The sequence below is a fragment of the Leptosomus discolor genome, chromosome 6 (assembly GCF_034619465.1).
Source record: "Leptosomus discolor isolate bLepDis1 chromosome 6, bLepDis1.hap2, whole genome shotgun sequence".
Classification (NCBI taxonomy): domain Eukaryota; kingdom Metazoa; phylum Chordata; class Aves; order Leptosomiformes; family Leptosomidae; genus Leptosomus; species Leptosomus discolor.
In genome coordinates this window covers 25,021,898-25,037,677 of record NC_141396.1, presented here as the reverse complement: position 1 = coordinate 25,037,677, position 15,780 = coordinate 25,021,898, and positions in this window count along the sequence as shown.

The window sequence follows — 15,780 nt, the reverse complement described above, 5'->3', positions numbered from 1 at the left end:
AGCAGCTCCGCAGCCGGGCAAGGTGGCGCCGGTGCATTTGCCCAGAGAGCGCTTGCTGGAGGCGGCCCTCGCCCTTCGCAGCCCCCGAGACCCCTTCCCCACAATGGCCAGCCCTTGGGGGAGCATTGGGGCGATGACACCCCTCCACAGGGAGGCTCCCATTCGCTCTCCTGCTTCCCACCAACTCTGAAATTCTGAACACGTTACAGCTAACGTGTTGCTCTCCTGTTGCTACTCCAAAACCCCCTGACACGCAGCAACATCCAGCAGCACAGTGGTCCCATAGCTGGTCTAGCAGCTTGTACTCCATCTAACAGGCTTCACTACCTCTTTCAGATAAGTGCCACAGTCTCTCCAAATGCTTAAGCTCCAGTTTTACCTTCCAGTTACCTCCCACCAGAAGACCCCACAACAGAAGATGGTGTATCTTAGGTCAAGAGAAGCAATAACCCTCAGAAAGCTTTCTTAGATAGTGCTGTCCAGCTCATAAGTAAGACCTCTTCGAGAAAACAGTCAAACGACGGTTCTGCAGCAGTCACTGCACAACTCTGCAGCCAGAAGTACTGAGTCACCAATGCAGACCGTTGCTAGGCCAAGGAACTGAAGGACAGGCATTTCTGAAATTCATAGTTCTCTCCTCCTTACTTGGACTATGACATGACCAAAATTCCTCAAGAAAGTAAAAATTAGTCACAAATACAACTTATATTTGCATAATATGAAAAATATATATTATCATCCAACACTACCAATTTACCAGAACACACAGTACAACAGTAATTTTCCAGGTTACTAAAAAGAGAGCAGATTAGCATCAAGGCCCAACACAACACCAGTCAGCACCTGCTAGTTATATCAAAAGATATAAGCAACTAATTTTTTATATATATAAAAATCAAATACTTTCACATCAGAAGATCCAACAGGTTAGTATGTTTCATTTTGATATTTTTAAATAAGACAGCTTGGCATTCCACAGAAGGATATGTATTGACGAAATAAGAAGGAAAACCACATGCTGAGAGAATAAATAGCAGTAGGAAAAGAAAACTCATTTATTGTATTGTGCACAGGAACATACATTAGAAATAAACAGAGGTCTGATTAAATAAAAATAGATTGTGGTGTAAGTTGTTCATTATTTAAAAAGACATGCACTTATTTTTCATACCCATAGTATAAATCCATTCTGAATAAAAGTTCAATTACTTACATGAGACATCAGCTTTTTGCTTTTTTTTCCTTTTAAAGATTAATATTTTAGTCATGGTTAGGCTTTATTTTTAGCAATCCAGGAAAGCAGTTACTGCCCCACCCTGAGCAAAAAAAGCAATGAATCACTTGCTTTGTGAAACAAAGCAGAGACATCATCTGAGACAGGCAACAGCACACCAACTCTGCATTAACATTCCAGGCTTTTGCAGCGACAGCCTCTGTCTGCCAGTGTTTTTCACTCTCACTCTCCCCACTCCTGACTTGTACAGCCATGCCTTATTTCTCACAGCATATCTGCTAAAGCTTAGAGTGCCAAGAAAGGCATGCCTTCAGGCCTGCAATTGCAAACCATCTACATTATTCTGGACCTTTCTTTAGTGCTCTCTTCACACCATTGAGTGCACACACCTCCCGTGCAGGTACACTCACTCTAAATGGGCTGGTGTGCCCCTGAAACTAAGCAGCTCTTGGATTTTGTGCCACTTGCAGTTTAACTATTATACTTTGTATGAATACAGCCATGCATATGCATAACTGACCTCACAGAGCCATATGTTTTACTGGTGCCATGTGGAAAAAAAAAAACCCACACATCACTACATAAGTTTACTTACCGCCATTTGAACACAAACTCTGCTTCTCTCTCCATATATTATCATCACAATTACTTAAGTAATGTATGTGACCATCAGCAAGAGAGCAAGTGGCTAGCTACAGTGCCTATCAGTGTCCATCAAACAGCTTAGATAAGTTTATGTTCCCTTCTAACACAAGCCTGAAGTCATTGTTTGCTTTGCCCTCCAGATGCAGACCTTCAAGTTGAAGATTCAGTGGAGAAGAAACCTTAGCAAAAGTCTAGCAATGAACAACTAAGTAAATTAGGTCTTCTCATTCTGAAACAAGTTGACCTAAGGGATATAGCAGAGATTATGAAAGTATAATCAGCAGGGAAAGTGTGGAAAATAATTGAAGCTAGCAGGACACAAATTCAGAACAAGCAAAGCAAAGGTTTTCTCACCAAAGAATGCAGTTCAGTGGAATTACCTGCCACAACAAGTTTATATGGGCTCCAGGGGAAAACAGACAGGTTTGTGGAAGAGAAATCCAGTGAGGATAACCAATTACTAATCCATTCAACCATTACATACAGCTGTATGACCTCTCTGGAGTCAGAAAATCCCTGAGCTGCAAATGGCAGTATCATTTAAGATTATACTGTTCTTATACTCTTTGTGGTGGTTTTTTTTTAGGCACACATTGCCTAAATCGTTGCTTAATTCATAGTCTCAGAGGCAGGAATATCAGGCTAGCTAAACCTTTTGGTTGATAACATACAACAGCCCTTATGCAAACCAGGCATCTGGAAAACCCTAAGACAACCAGCAGAGGCCCGTACTGCAGGAATCCTCTAGGCTGATAGACTTAATGCCTTTTAATGTTTTTTCCCAAGCAGTTTTAAGTAGTTTTCTTTCAGTTTAGCTTAAACAATTAGGAGGAAGTTTAACTTAAACTAGATTCTAAGATACACTTAAACCAACAAGTCCATACAGAAGCCAACAGATTTAAATCATCTGACACAGGTACCTGTGCAGATAATTCCTAAGCCCAGTAGAACACAAATTAATATTAGCCTGTGATTTTAGAGCTGGTAAAGTAAACAGAAAGCAAATTTGAGAAAGCCAACTGTTTGCAGGCCCTACTAAGGCTAATGGAGACATAGAGCACCTTATAGCTACATAGTGAACAAAAGCTGATTGCCCATAGCTCTACAGCCAAAGCAAACTGAAAATCCAGTCATTCTTGTTATGGCTTGTGGGGACACTACACACTCTTCTAGTACATGTTCAATGCTAAAGCACCCTATTCCCAAATAGAGAGTAAGAGGAAAAGGTGGAAAAGGTTCTGTTAAAGAACAAGAAGAAACTGAAACGAAAACTGACCCACACAGAAGAGCCTGTACTTATTCCTTCTTCTGGATTTGTTTTGGTTGATTGTAAATTCTTTTCCTTCATTTTTCTTTCTGTTGCAGTTTCCATTGCCTCAGGATTTTTTTTTATCCTTAGTAGCTCAAGGAATAAGCAACTTTTTAACAAAGCCATCTACCACCCGATAAATCTACAAACCATGTGGTTTCCTGACACGCTGATATAAGTAAATTAATAGGCTTCATTCCTTGGAGGAGATACCTCCTGGAAAGGGAAGGGCAATCAAGTAATCAAATGCTGGTTTGTAAGCAAAACGCAATCATTCATGCAAAACTCACTGAGAAACTCAAGGAGATATGCCCAGTGTTCCTAAATCACTTACATGGAGCAGTAAGTTTGAGTGATTGGTGCAATAATTCTCAGCTGAGGTAAATATGAAAACAACTACTCATTTCTGCTGTGTTGCTGACATTTCTGCTCATGGTGCACACTGTAGCCATTACTGTGTCAGATGGATGCACAGCACTTAGTTTTAGAGGTTACAAATTTTTGAATTATCTCAAGTTTTTTCGTAAGAAGTTGAATGAGGATTACACGCCACAGAAAACTCAGTGCATTTTATGCATTTTACACCGAAGAAATTATATTGCAGAGCAACAGGCCTCCAAGACTTTACTTGCCTAGCTGAAAACAGTTTGCTTTCCTCCATGATACCGATTGCTTCTCTCGTAAAGCTTGACCCAATGAGGCACACAGGTTCACAAGGTGCTGAGCAATGTTTTATGGCCTTGTCTCTCACTGAAGCCACCCTAGGGATAAGCCTAAATCCTATAAACACCGTGAAGGTGTGGGGGAACAAAGCTTAGCCATGGAGGAGGAGGAACAGCCAGAGGCTGTGCACAAGCTGTTGCAAGTTATGGCATTCAGAAGTGCTAACAGGGGGCTTGGGTGGGAAGAATGGGCAACGGTTTTCCCTCAGACAAATCCTTCCCTGAGAAAAAAAAAGATGCTTCCCTGACATCACAACCTTCTACATTATTTATAGGGTGCCCTTTATTATGCTCAGAGTATTCTGATGATGGTTTTTACTGTAAACTGTTCTGGATGCGTAGCTCCAAACCCAAAAGCATCTCTACAGTAACAGCAAATGTTGTTGGCCATTTGATTTTTGAGGGACTAAGTTTTCTTCCTCAACAAATAAACAATGAAAAAAATCTAAATAATATTTACTGTCATTCCAACCTGCACTTCAATCAACTTCTCCCTGAAAGTAAGTCTTTCTTAAGGTCACCTCTCTTTGTAGGGTGCCTGTTTGTATACAGCAGGCTTTACAAACACAGCAAGTGATGGGAAGCCATTTGCAATAGTCAAGCTGCAGGGGTTTCAGGCTGCTGTAACCGGAGCTCCTGCCCCTAATGGCCTCAGCCTTCGAGGAAGCTGCAGCGGGGGACAAGCTGGCTGAGGTCTGACACTGGTGCATGCCTTGGCTCCCAGAGGCCGAATGCCACCATCCCCTCTGGGTAGGTCAGGCAGTTTGACTTGCAGTAGGCCCACGCTGTGGGACATGGGCCTTTAAACAAGTGGAAAACTGAAGATTTCTGGAAGCAGATGTGTTAGAGGTAGGTTGGTGGTGCTGAGCAACAGGACAAGGCTGAGCTGGTCAGCGGGGCCCCGTGCCGTGCTGCGGCAGTCACTTTTTGATTCTGGGAGCATCTTTCAGCTGCAGAGAGTGGATCAGATGCCAGTGACCCCTGAGCGAGCTTGGGACCGACCATCATCCACCCTTAAGAGTGTGGAGTGGCCTCAATTTTATCCTATGGGCACACAGGAATGAAGTGCCTGCTGTACAGGTCTGCTCTGTTCTTCAGCCCCAGCAGCAAAGACACTGCTGAACAATGGATTCCCTGTCTGCTGCCTTTCAGGAGCACAGGCAGTGGAGGGCAGGCTTTCCCAGCTGGCTGAGCGCTGCCAGGTCCAGTTGTAGAAGGAAAACTGAACTGTAGATACTGAAACAGAGTCCAGGCTGTATAAAACAGGAGAGAAGCAAAGAGGGGGGAGTTGGATTTCTCTCCACCATCTTTGTAAAACCAAACTGACATCCCGTGTTACACTAGTGCTCGTTGGTATCTCCTCCACCACCCGGCAGCACATCCTATGGGGAAACAGACAACTTAAACAGATGACCTAAACCCGATTGATCTGTGATCAGCTAGAGTTTCACCAGAGCAAGCTGACATATCTGGTTATCTGGAAGGAGAGGCTTGTCTTGATAGGACAAACCTGTTATAAAACCTACAAGAAGTGATTTATCTGTAGATCTATTTTGACAGCTCTCATGCTAACAAATACCTTTTCCACCTCTGTGATTTCCTTAGAAAAGGAAATTAGACCACACCCTCACATGGCACAGGCAGGTGCGAAGTGAGCAACCTTTGCCAACGTATGTGAATTCTCCAGTCCTTCAAGGGTTTGCATTTTCATCTGAATATAAGGTATTAGAACACACAAAAAAGACCTGCAAGGTAATCTACTCTCTCTCTCTGGCAGATTTTTTTCCCTTTCACAGAAATTTGACTACCTGTATTGACGATCACTTTCTAGTTAGTTGCCAGGTGCTCAGTGCAGGACTCAGTGCAGCAGAGCTGATGGTAGTGAGTCTTATAATTAGGTTTGCCTAAAAACCCCCAGTAAAATATCCTATTTTAGTAATACTTTATTTCATTGACTCCTTTTCATTTACTCAGGGTGGAGGTTCTAGTCCAGAAATTTGTGTCAGCCTGAACATTTTGTCAATTTTTGATTAAAATGTTCAGTGCTTTATAAGGGAAAAATGCTGTTTACTCAATTTAAATAGTTCTTATAAGGGTTTAATTGAGAAGGCTCTGTGCTTTTCATGTTGAAGCAGGTATTTCAGACATCACATGGAAGGACAGCCCTTTTGCTGTCTAGTAAAACTCACCCATTCAATCTATAAACTTCAGAAGGATTTCCCATGGTATGATTCTTCAGTTGATTTCTCCAAAGGGTGTATTGATGGAGCAATCTTAATCTCTGCACTTAATGTAATTGGTCTAAACCATCTCCCAGGAGCAACTGAGCATACTTCATCCCACAGCTGAAGAAATGGGATGAGATTTCTTACAGGATTTTGTCTCTGTATTGTAAACCTGACTGTGATTCTGAGCAGAACAGACAGCCCCTACATGTAACCATTCAGGAGCATAAGAACCCCAAATGCCTCATATACGGAGGAGCAAAGAACAGAAAAGGCTATAGAAACAAAAGGCAAGACAGACAGGAGCATGAGTAAGCACTAACACAAGGGGATAATGAACTGTGAATGGAACAAGGGCAAACATGTCTGTTGACAAGAATGAAGAAATCAGGGCTTGACTGCAGATTTACATGCAGCAAGTAATTTTACTTCTCTTTAGAATTCTTTGCCCTTCTGCAAAAAGGGAGTAATGACATTGACCTCTTTTGTAGAGTCCAGCACAAAGTGAATGTTGAAAAAAAATTGTCCTGCTTTCCACCTGTTACATAACTACAACTTTTTTTTTAATGTCACATTGAAAAACTTGCGCACCCAGGTGTAAAACTAACAGAGCATGTAATAGAAATACGGATAAGATATTGCTTAAAAATCCACAGACAAAAATCCTCCACAGGTGACAAGATAGATACAATGAATGTGGCCTATCACAGTCTAAAGAGGCAATATTATTTGTATACAAACACACTACCAAGAGAAATCATGCGCTATTCTAAATAAAACTAAACAACTTCTTAGCTGTCCCCTTTTCTTTATGTTTGGAAGGAAGATGTGTCTAGGCATACCTATTTCATACCCTGAGAACACATTCACCACATACTTAGAATTCAGGCATTTAAAAAATTTCTCCTACACTATGGGTTGGGGAGACGTTTGTCTGGCACTGCTGCATATTTGTTTTAAAATGTATTCCTAGTGTTTATTATACAAATGCTGAGCAATTTCTGGAATAATGAAGTGTTAAGATAAATTTTAGATGATCCAAGAGTTCAAGCATAGCTGAAGATGAATATACAGACACGCTGCTTTATTAAAGCCACAAAGCTCCATCTCTCTGAGCTGGGAGTACAGACAAACTGTGGTGTTCCTGTGGTGGGAAGTTGACACAGATAATTGAGACTTTAATAATATTTTATGAATTAATATTGCAAATATGTATTTTGATGGAGGAACAGGAAGAAATACTTCTTATAGGGGTATCTGTTTATAAACATGTTTTCAAAACTACTCTAGACAGTATGCATCAACCTAGGAAAAATATCAAGAACTATTCTAACAACCACAATGTTACTGTCTTTGTGGCCTGAAAGGCAAATAGGCATTAATTTTGTTTTAAAAAGTTGTCTTCCATTAGCTAGATATTTCAAATGTGACATAAAACTAAGTAGAAGAAGTTATTGCTTAAAATGACTGGCTTTCAGATACAGTGTGATGCAGAGACTTGAAAAGCCTGTGTTAGGGAAAATGGATGCTATGTGTTTGCAGACAGGCTCACAGGTGCAGGCTGTGGAAAAATTCAATGTTATTCACTTCATCAGTGTCAGTTAGGACCGGAACAAAAGACAGATCTTTAGAACAAAGACCTGCAAGTAGTGAACCACAAAATACGTATTTCTTAAAAAGAACATCACTGAGGACTGGCAAACGAACAAACCTTTGTCACTTGAAGGGTTTTCACAGCAGGACACAGGCCAACAGTTCAATTAACCCAGCAATAGATTAAGGAAGTCATAAATGTTAAGAGGCTAGCTAGGACATATATAGAGAAATAGCCCCTGGTTCATTCATCATAAGGAACCATCACAAGGAAGGAGTCCTTTCAGAGAGAGAAGTGAGCCTTTGCTCCATTTTTATCACATAGAGATAAGTTTTCTAGAAAGATGTTTTCAGACCTAGGAGGAAAGTTTCCAGGCTTCCACATAACTCACGTGATTCAAGCAGAAAATCTAACCTTAAGGAACAGACTATAACAAAGAAATATAATTCAATTCAATATATTTTTATACACATTTAAACTCCACATTTCCAGCTGAGTTTTGATTAAAACTTAGGTACACACTACATATTTTAAGTTTATGCATGTAGTAAAAAAATGCTTCTTGAAATAAGTTGAATATTTTTACCAAAATAGCTTCACACATTAGAAAATTATTGGAACATATTATAAACCATACTGTTTTATACTGGTTGTCCACAAATGTATTCTCAAGGTGAGCATCAACAGCTTAGTAATGCTTCTTAAGTGACACTGAGGTTGGAGTCCTCCACTATGTCCAGAGTCCTCCTCGTGTGAATCCACACACTTTTGTCTGACAGGACCCATGAAATTGAGAAGTACGAATGGGTTTGATGCTTCAGTTACTAGGTATCTGACATCATGCATTTAGAAGTTTACAAAGCCAGAAGCTTTCCTTTCTGATGTGTATTTGCACTAAATTTGGCTTCTCATGTGTCTTGTTTTCAGTCCCATGTGCCGAACTGTTGCAGAAATCACCAGATTTAGGATTTTAGGATACTGCTTAGAAATCCCCTTACTTTTCCCATCTTGATTTGAATATCAAGAGTTCTAATTAGTGAATATTAATAGGAGAAACTAATGATTATATTGGGAAAATAAGTCTCAAATGGAATAAATTATTAAATATAAAATAAAATCTGTGTTGCCAATGCTGCTAGCATACCCCTGTAAAATTCCAGACCTAAGGTATTCATTAACCAATAATCTCTTAGTGGTTAGAAACAAGGATAGTATGTTGTAGTCCAAGATGTCTGCAAGACAGGATTTATGATGGTACCCACTGTGTATAATCTTTGAATCATGACCAAAGCAGGTACGAGCCAAGAGCCTGTGAGCCAAGGACATGTTCCCTGACCATACATGGTCAATTCGAGGAGTGGTCGAGACCTCCGACTCACGGACCACTTACCCAAATTACACCACCTACTCAAAAGAGAACAATAGAAGACTATGATGGAGGCTGCGTGCTAATTTGCATCAGAAGTGAGAAAAGAAGAACCAATCATCGAGAGGATAATAATGAATATGCATTGTATAGACTGAATATTTATGAATTTAATATATAAATACTTGTTGATTGTAACGTGCAGGTGGACATCTTTGGGAAGGATCCCTTGTCCCCGGTGCGCATCATTAATAAAGGACCTCTCTACTTATCTAACTTTGCGAAGATGTTTTTCTTACCACTGCAGATTTGCAACAAAACTGCTTGAAGTTATCCCACCCCAGGTATCCCTGCGGAAAGGGCTACTTCCATTCTTTTTGCAGATAGGCTTGGAAATTCAACCAAGCCACAGTAATTATAGTTCTGAGTCAGGCTTGAACAGCTGTGCTTTCTTTATCAGTACAGTCTCTCCCTATTTTCTCTGGTAATAGGGATAAAAATTAGAGCTTTTTATGAATGAAATAGAAAGCTACTAATTAGAATAACCTAGATATATTCATTCCTTCAGAGACTTTTTTAAAAAAGATTATGCTGTACCAAGGTTGGAAATAATAGCAGTAATAGAGATTTAGCTATGCAGGAAGTCTCATGGTTGGCGTTTGCAATCCTGCATTTCCAGTATTATTAAATCAGTGGGTACCCAGAAGTCATCCTTCAATATGTTGAATTCATGCACCAAGATGAGATACTCATAGGAGAAAGCTGTAGTGAGATTAGAAGATACTCATGCAAGATTTCTTATACAGTGCACTAAAATCTAAGTTACAGAATGACAAAGATAAAACTTGCAAGATGCTTCTATATGGAGATCTTCATTCTGTTTGGCCACAGGAAACAGCTCCATCAAGCAGCAGCCTAACATGCCTCAGCTTGATGACATCATCATTCAGGGATGAAAATTCACCCAGCAGCAGTGAACGGAAACATCTACACTTTGGAAATGTGAACTCCATCAGACAAGTTCATGGCTTTTTCAAACTCTTTTAAGCCAGGAAGGGCAGAAAAATCCTCCATTTGAAAGTCAAACTGTGTGAAATCCAAGTTTTTGACAGTCTCTCAGGTTGGAAAAAAGCAGTAATAAAAAACAAAACAAAAATCCTAAAATAAAGATGACCTTTGCATTAGTAAACTGCAGTTTCAAGCTGTATATCATAGAATCATAGAATGGTTTGGGTTGGAAGGGACCTTAGAGATCCACCACATGGTCCAGGATGACTGATTTAGTGACACTGAACTTTATGCCATTATACGGCTGTTAACATTTGCTCAGTACTACAGCATAAGATTAACTGCATTAAGTGCCAAATATGGCATGGGTCATATTGTGTACAGCTTCACCCCGTCCTGGAGGCGTCTCAGCTGAGCTGTGGTCGTTCCCATAAGGGTCTCCAGGCTTTCATGCTTCCAGCACCATTTTCAACATACTTATAATATATTTCTTAATATATTTAATAAATACAATAAACAACTTAATATATTCCTCCTGATTCAGGCTGCAGTTAAAGTAGTGCAAAGTGATACCATGGATGCTTTCTGATGCATCTGCTTCCCCGCCTTTTCTCTGCAATATACAGCCTTGCCTTCTCCTTGCTTCTATAGCTGGCGCTGCCAGCAGCTCATGAGGTTTTTGTGAGTTGGCTTATGTAGACTGCTAGATGCACGGGACCAAGAACAATTGTGTACATGTTATTTTTCTCTCTTTTTTTTTTTTTTTTTTTGGTGGTTTTACTCAGCTGTTCATTGCAGGCACAAACAGGCAGTTTTTCTAGCAGCATGTTTATTTTCTTTGACTGCAGTTCTGATTTCTTACTGTTCAGGGAATTTATATATAGGAGACTATGATTTAAAGATACTCTCTCTGTTTTAAATAAGCTATCTGAGAAGCCAGATGTGGTATAATAGGCTTCCCTGATTAAGCCCATTGCAATCTTTGGCATGACTGGGACTACTTCTGTGCTTTCATTTTCCAGGAGGATGAATTTCAAATTAAATCCTCAGAGCAGGATACAGATGTTCAAGTGACAAAAGCTAGTGCTCAGTAATCTTAATGCATGAGCATACTTCTTTCGGTAGGATCCTGGCACTCCAGCTGTTATTCTGATCTGCTGGCCAGCTGCTTTCCATTAATCACTTCTGGCAGAAGAAAAGGCCTTCCAAAGATCATTCACCTTTGGCCTATACTCAAGCAGCAAAAAGGATGTTGAAGAATGTAAGGCTTGTGCCAGAGGCCTAACAGAGAGAACGATTCATAGTTTTTTGCCATGAGATTCCCCATAGGTCCATCCTGGAAGACCCAACAATCTTGTCAGCCACACCACACCTTAGGTTTCTATATCTAAATAGGTGCGAGTCCTCAGTTACCCTGTCTGTGTTTGTAGCTAACTGACAAGTTAGTTCATGCCTAGCAGAGATCTGGAAAGACAGTATCACAGGGATGATGATTAGAAGACAGATAATGTGGCACAAGCTTTTTAAAACTTCTGTGCTTGAGGGGGGAAAAAAAGGAATCAAGAAAATATGGATGTGAATCCAAGTCAACTTCAGCCTTTTCTTTCCTGCACTTGAGAATGTTAATGTACAGAAATCGTTAGACAAAACTAAATTCCTCTTAGCAATCTAAAAAAGCAGAAAACTTTTAAAGAACACTACATTTCACTCAACATTAAGATTAAATGTTTAAGAAAGTCCGTACACTTGATTAAGGAACCCAATCTACCTTTTATTCTGCTTCTGATAAATGCCCTCAGAAACACTGATGAGTTTGTCTGTCAGTGCACTCTTACTAAGCTCCCTAATTTCTTACTAAGGGAGGTAAGAAAGTCTCCTTCCTAAGCCAGCATCTTTCTTACCTGTCTAAGGATGAATTTTCACAGTTCTTCAGCTGTTAGATTGGAGTTTGAGACACCAGGGATCCACACCCAAACCACTTACTGCCCCAGGATCCAACTGGGTTTAAATTCCCACAAGTTACACATCTGGAGACTGGTGACAAGTGCTGCCTCTTAAGAGCTGAAACAAAGAATGACACTGAAAACTTTATATGCATTTAGCTTTATGTGGTGGATTTCTTAAGATCAAGTCAAAAAGTTGAGCCAGTTTCCTTAGTCTTTGTGGAACTTGATGTGTAAAATCTTCCTGCATCTGATGTGTTCGCATTTATTAGGATTGGATTAGTTGGCATCAGACTTTGAACACCTAGATGGGATGTGAATATGCACACCAGGTAGCTAAAGGCTACTGTCTTCTCATGGATAATGTGCTCACCACATCACGTGCTGGCAGGGAAGAGGGAAGATCCTGTGACTTCCTTTTATGCTGCAGTGATCCGGGATATTCTGTCATTCCTTGCCAGTTCCCCCACGCCACAGCAAAAGCAGAGGAGGGATTTACGCATATAAATAGTATGTGGAAAACCAAGTGCAAATCAATAGCCATCAGATGATGTAGTCTACATCCCCACTAAAAAGCCAAAGTGAAAACAACACAAATTGTACACCATCCATCAACCATGCCAGCTAGTGCAGGTTTGAATTTAACTCAGATGCATTTGGATGTGGTAGAGATAATGCCCGAGTAGGACACTGTCTACGGATTTAGCTAGTGGTGTAACTCTGTCTTGTAGGCAACTATTCTTGGAATAAAATAAGTTAATTCTGGCATATAAACCCCAGTCCATTCCCGGTCAGTGTGCACACCATATCAGTGCAGCAGTGCTGCCGTAACTTGATCATGTCATCACACCAGTCCATCCCTGCTTCAACAATCCCAGTCAAGCATTGAGGCAGCATTTCTGCAGCACTGGGACAGAGATGGCACCTGTGTGGTCTTTCGTATTGCCAGCTAGCCAGAAGCAGACACCAGCCTTCTGCTCTGGTTTTTAATTACTGCAACGCACATCTTTGAGAAACAGCCTGATTAGGAGAAAACCAGAAAAACCAAACAGAAGACCACCTTTGTGAAAGACGACCTTTGTGAAGGAGTCATCTCACGAATGGCTGGAGCCTTCAGCAAGGCCTATGTTTAGCAGAGCCCATTGCAAACCACTCTCCTTCTTCCTCTGCTGTCTCCTGCTTATTTAATGCAGCCTGCAGGAGAGCAAGCACTTTTCTAGGTATTTCCAGTCTCATGATTGACAGCCTGTGATTGTCACACAAAGGGCTGTTACGCCCCTTGGCATTAGCCAGGGTGTCTATTTTTAGTAGGCAGGACAGAAATGGAGGTAGAGCCTTCGGCTGAGTACACTGCAACCCTCTGTTACTCACAGATTGAATCACTTTTTGGCACCCTCCTTAAAGCATTTGGCTAACAAACCCTGTTTGCTTTCCTCTTCAGAAAGCAAGCAGAAGTTGCTGACTGTGAACCAGTACCAGCAAGCTGTTCCCCCTGTAATACACTGAAGTGGTTTTATCCTGGGGTGGGAAGCAGGAGGGCACACCTTGCAGAGTCATTCATCAGGACACTGCTAACTGAGCTGACATGGCCCAGAGTCAAGTTAATATCTCACATGATAAGGCAGAGCTTGCTAAGACACACAGAAACCTATGGCGAAGCAAAGTAAGGGCTGCAAGAATCTAGGCGTAATTTGGGCATTGGCTACAATGTAGTTTGGCCAGAGCCTGATCTGGTGCAAAATAACATTTGCGGTTTTACAGAAGCTGGAGCTAGTGCTTTATGTTTTTACTGCCTTCTCTCTCTCTCCATAACTTTGGCTCTTGTTTCTAGGTCAAACTGTCACTTCATGTCAATTCAAGCATGCCTCCAAAGGCCTCTTGGCGGCCATAACTCTGCTACTCAGGCAGGATCTACTCTCCTTTGCTTTCTGCTGTAACATGAAGCACAGCTTCTGCTTACCTTGGAGCACAGGAGGATGGGGAGAACATCACTCATCTTATTTCTGTTTTTTGTGATGTGTAACATTTTTTATGCATGTGTAAACAATAACATATCAGGTTATTGTTCTGTATATATTCAGTATTACAAGCCTCTCCCCAATATTAAAAACCAACAAAACACCGAGGAATCTTTTTAAAAAGTGCCGTTAGGATACTAAAGTCTTGACTTCTTCACTTTGCCAAAACCCCCCCCCACCAAATGCTAACATCATAAAATAATTTGAACCAAAAAAGTTAAGGTCTGGAGGGGGCCTTTGTGATGAGACCTGTAACAGAGTTACAAAAGCCAGCAAAACTGCAGGTTACAGTTTCATCAGCCCCTTTCAGTGCTTACATTCATACACCAGAGAGATTGCATAGTGGGCACAGTCCTCTCAAATATTTTTTGGTAATCCCCCCGAACTTCCTTCTCCCCTCTCCTTCACAGTATTTGTGAAATAAATTGCTATTCCCTACATTGACTAAAGACCCTCCTTCAGTGCTACAGTAAGAACAGCAAACTTGTTGCCTGCTGCTGTCTCCTCTTCCTTTCTGCCCCTTTCTTTTTAGGGCTATTGCCTCCAGTTATAGTACCAGTGATCAAGAGACACAGATTCAGTTTTGAGGGCTTCATCTAGCAGAGTAAGGGGAAAAAAGTTAATTGCTTTTTATATTTAAATTGAATGATGCTCCTTTGAAACTAAGCATTCCCTATCTCCTTTCAAATTGATCATGCTTGCTGTGGTATGCTAGAGATTAGAGCTTGAAAAGAACCTTTTGAGAAACTAATGGCACTGTTAGAAAAAAAAAACCCTGTTACCAAGTCGGCTGTTAATATTTTGCACAAGTCAAATGATTACTATGAACAGTCCAATGAGTACCTATCCTAGTATCAAACTTCAGTACAGTTTCAACAGCAACAGGAATTATTTTAGTATTTGGCATCTGGTTAGCAATCCAGAGAGAACTAGTAATTTCACCAGAATTTGTCATAGATCAGTGCCAAAATAAAAAGCAAACCACTCATTGGTAGCTGCGGACTTAAGACTGTAGCTGTAACCTTTAATTACTACATCACCCACAGTTATTTCTCCAGAAATAGTCTGAAGTATATGCACATACTTGTAGCAGATTCACATGGTATGTGCCAACTATATTTTATCAGCATTACTAATTTCCATACTGGAAGAAGAGCTCATAACACCATCACACCTATGTTTAAGAAATCAGTTTAAGTTAATCCAAAGTTAGTTACGACAATATGCTCAGTCTTTGTAAGCTACTTTGACAGCTCTATGAAAGGCCAAGATTAACAATTCAATATACATTTTGAATTATGAACACTAAATGAGACTGACACCTGCACGTTTAATACATAAGAGAGCATACCTTGGAGAAGTTCACTGAAGAAAGACAGGATGCAATTATAAAATTAAACAGTTTGCAAGTCCTAAAGGTGTTTTAATGTCATTCATTTAGTTAATCAGGAGAATATTTTCTGTTCTGTACCAGTTTTTCTTATGAGAGTTTTGAAAATAAAACTGAACAAAGTGGTCCAAGAAGGACAATGAAATTAGTTATCCCCACGTTCTATCAGAGTCCAAGCTAGTGAGAGGCGTTTCACCTGCATTTTAGCATCAAACCTAAGCCCATCTGCAGAGATTCCATTTTATTTCATTACAGATAGCAGCAACTTTCTCTTTCAACCTCTGGTTATAGTAGTAACACCGAGAAGTGTGAGTTATTGTGGAGGG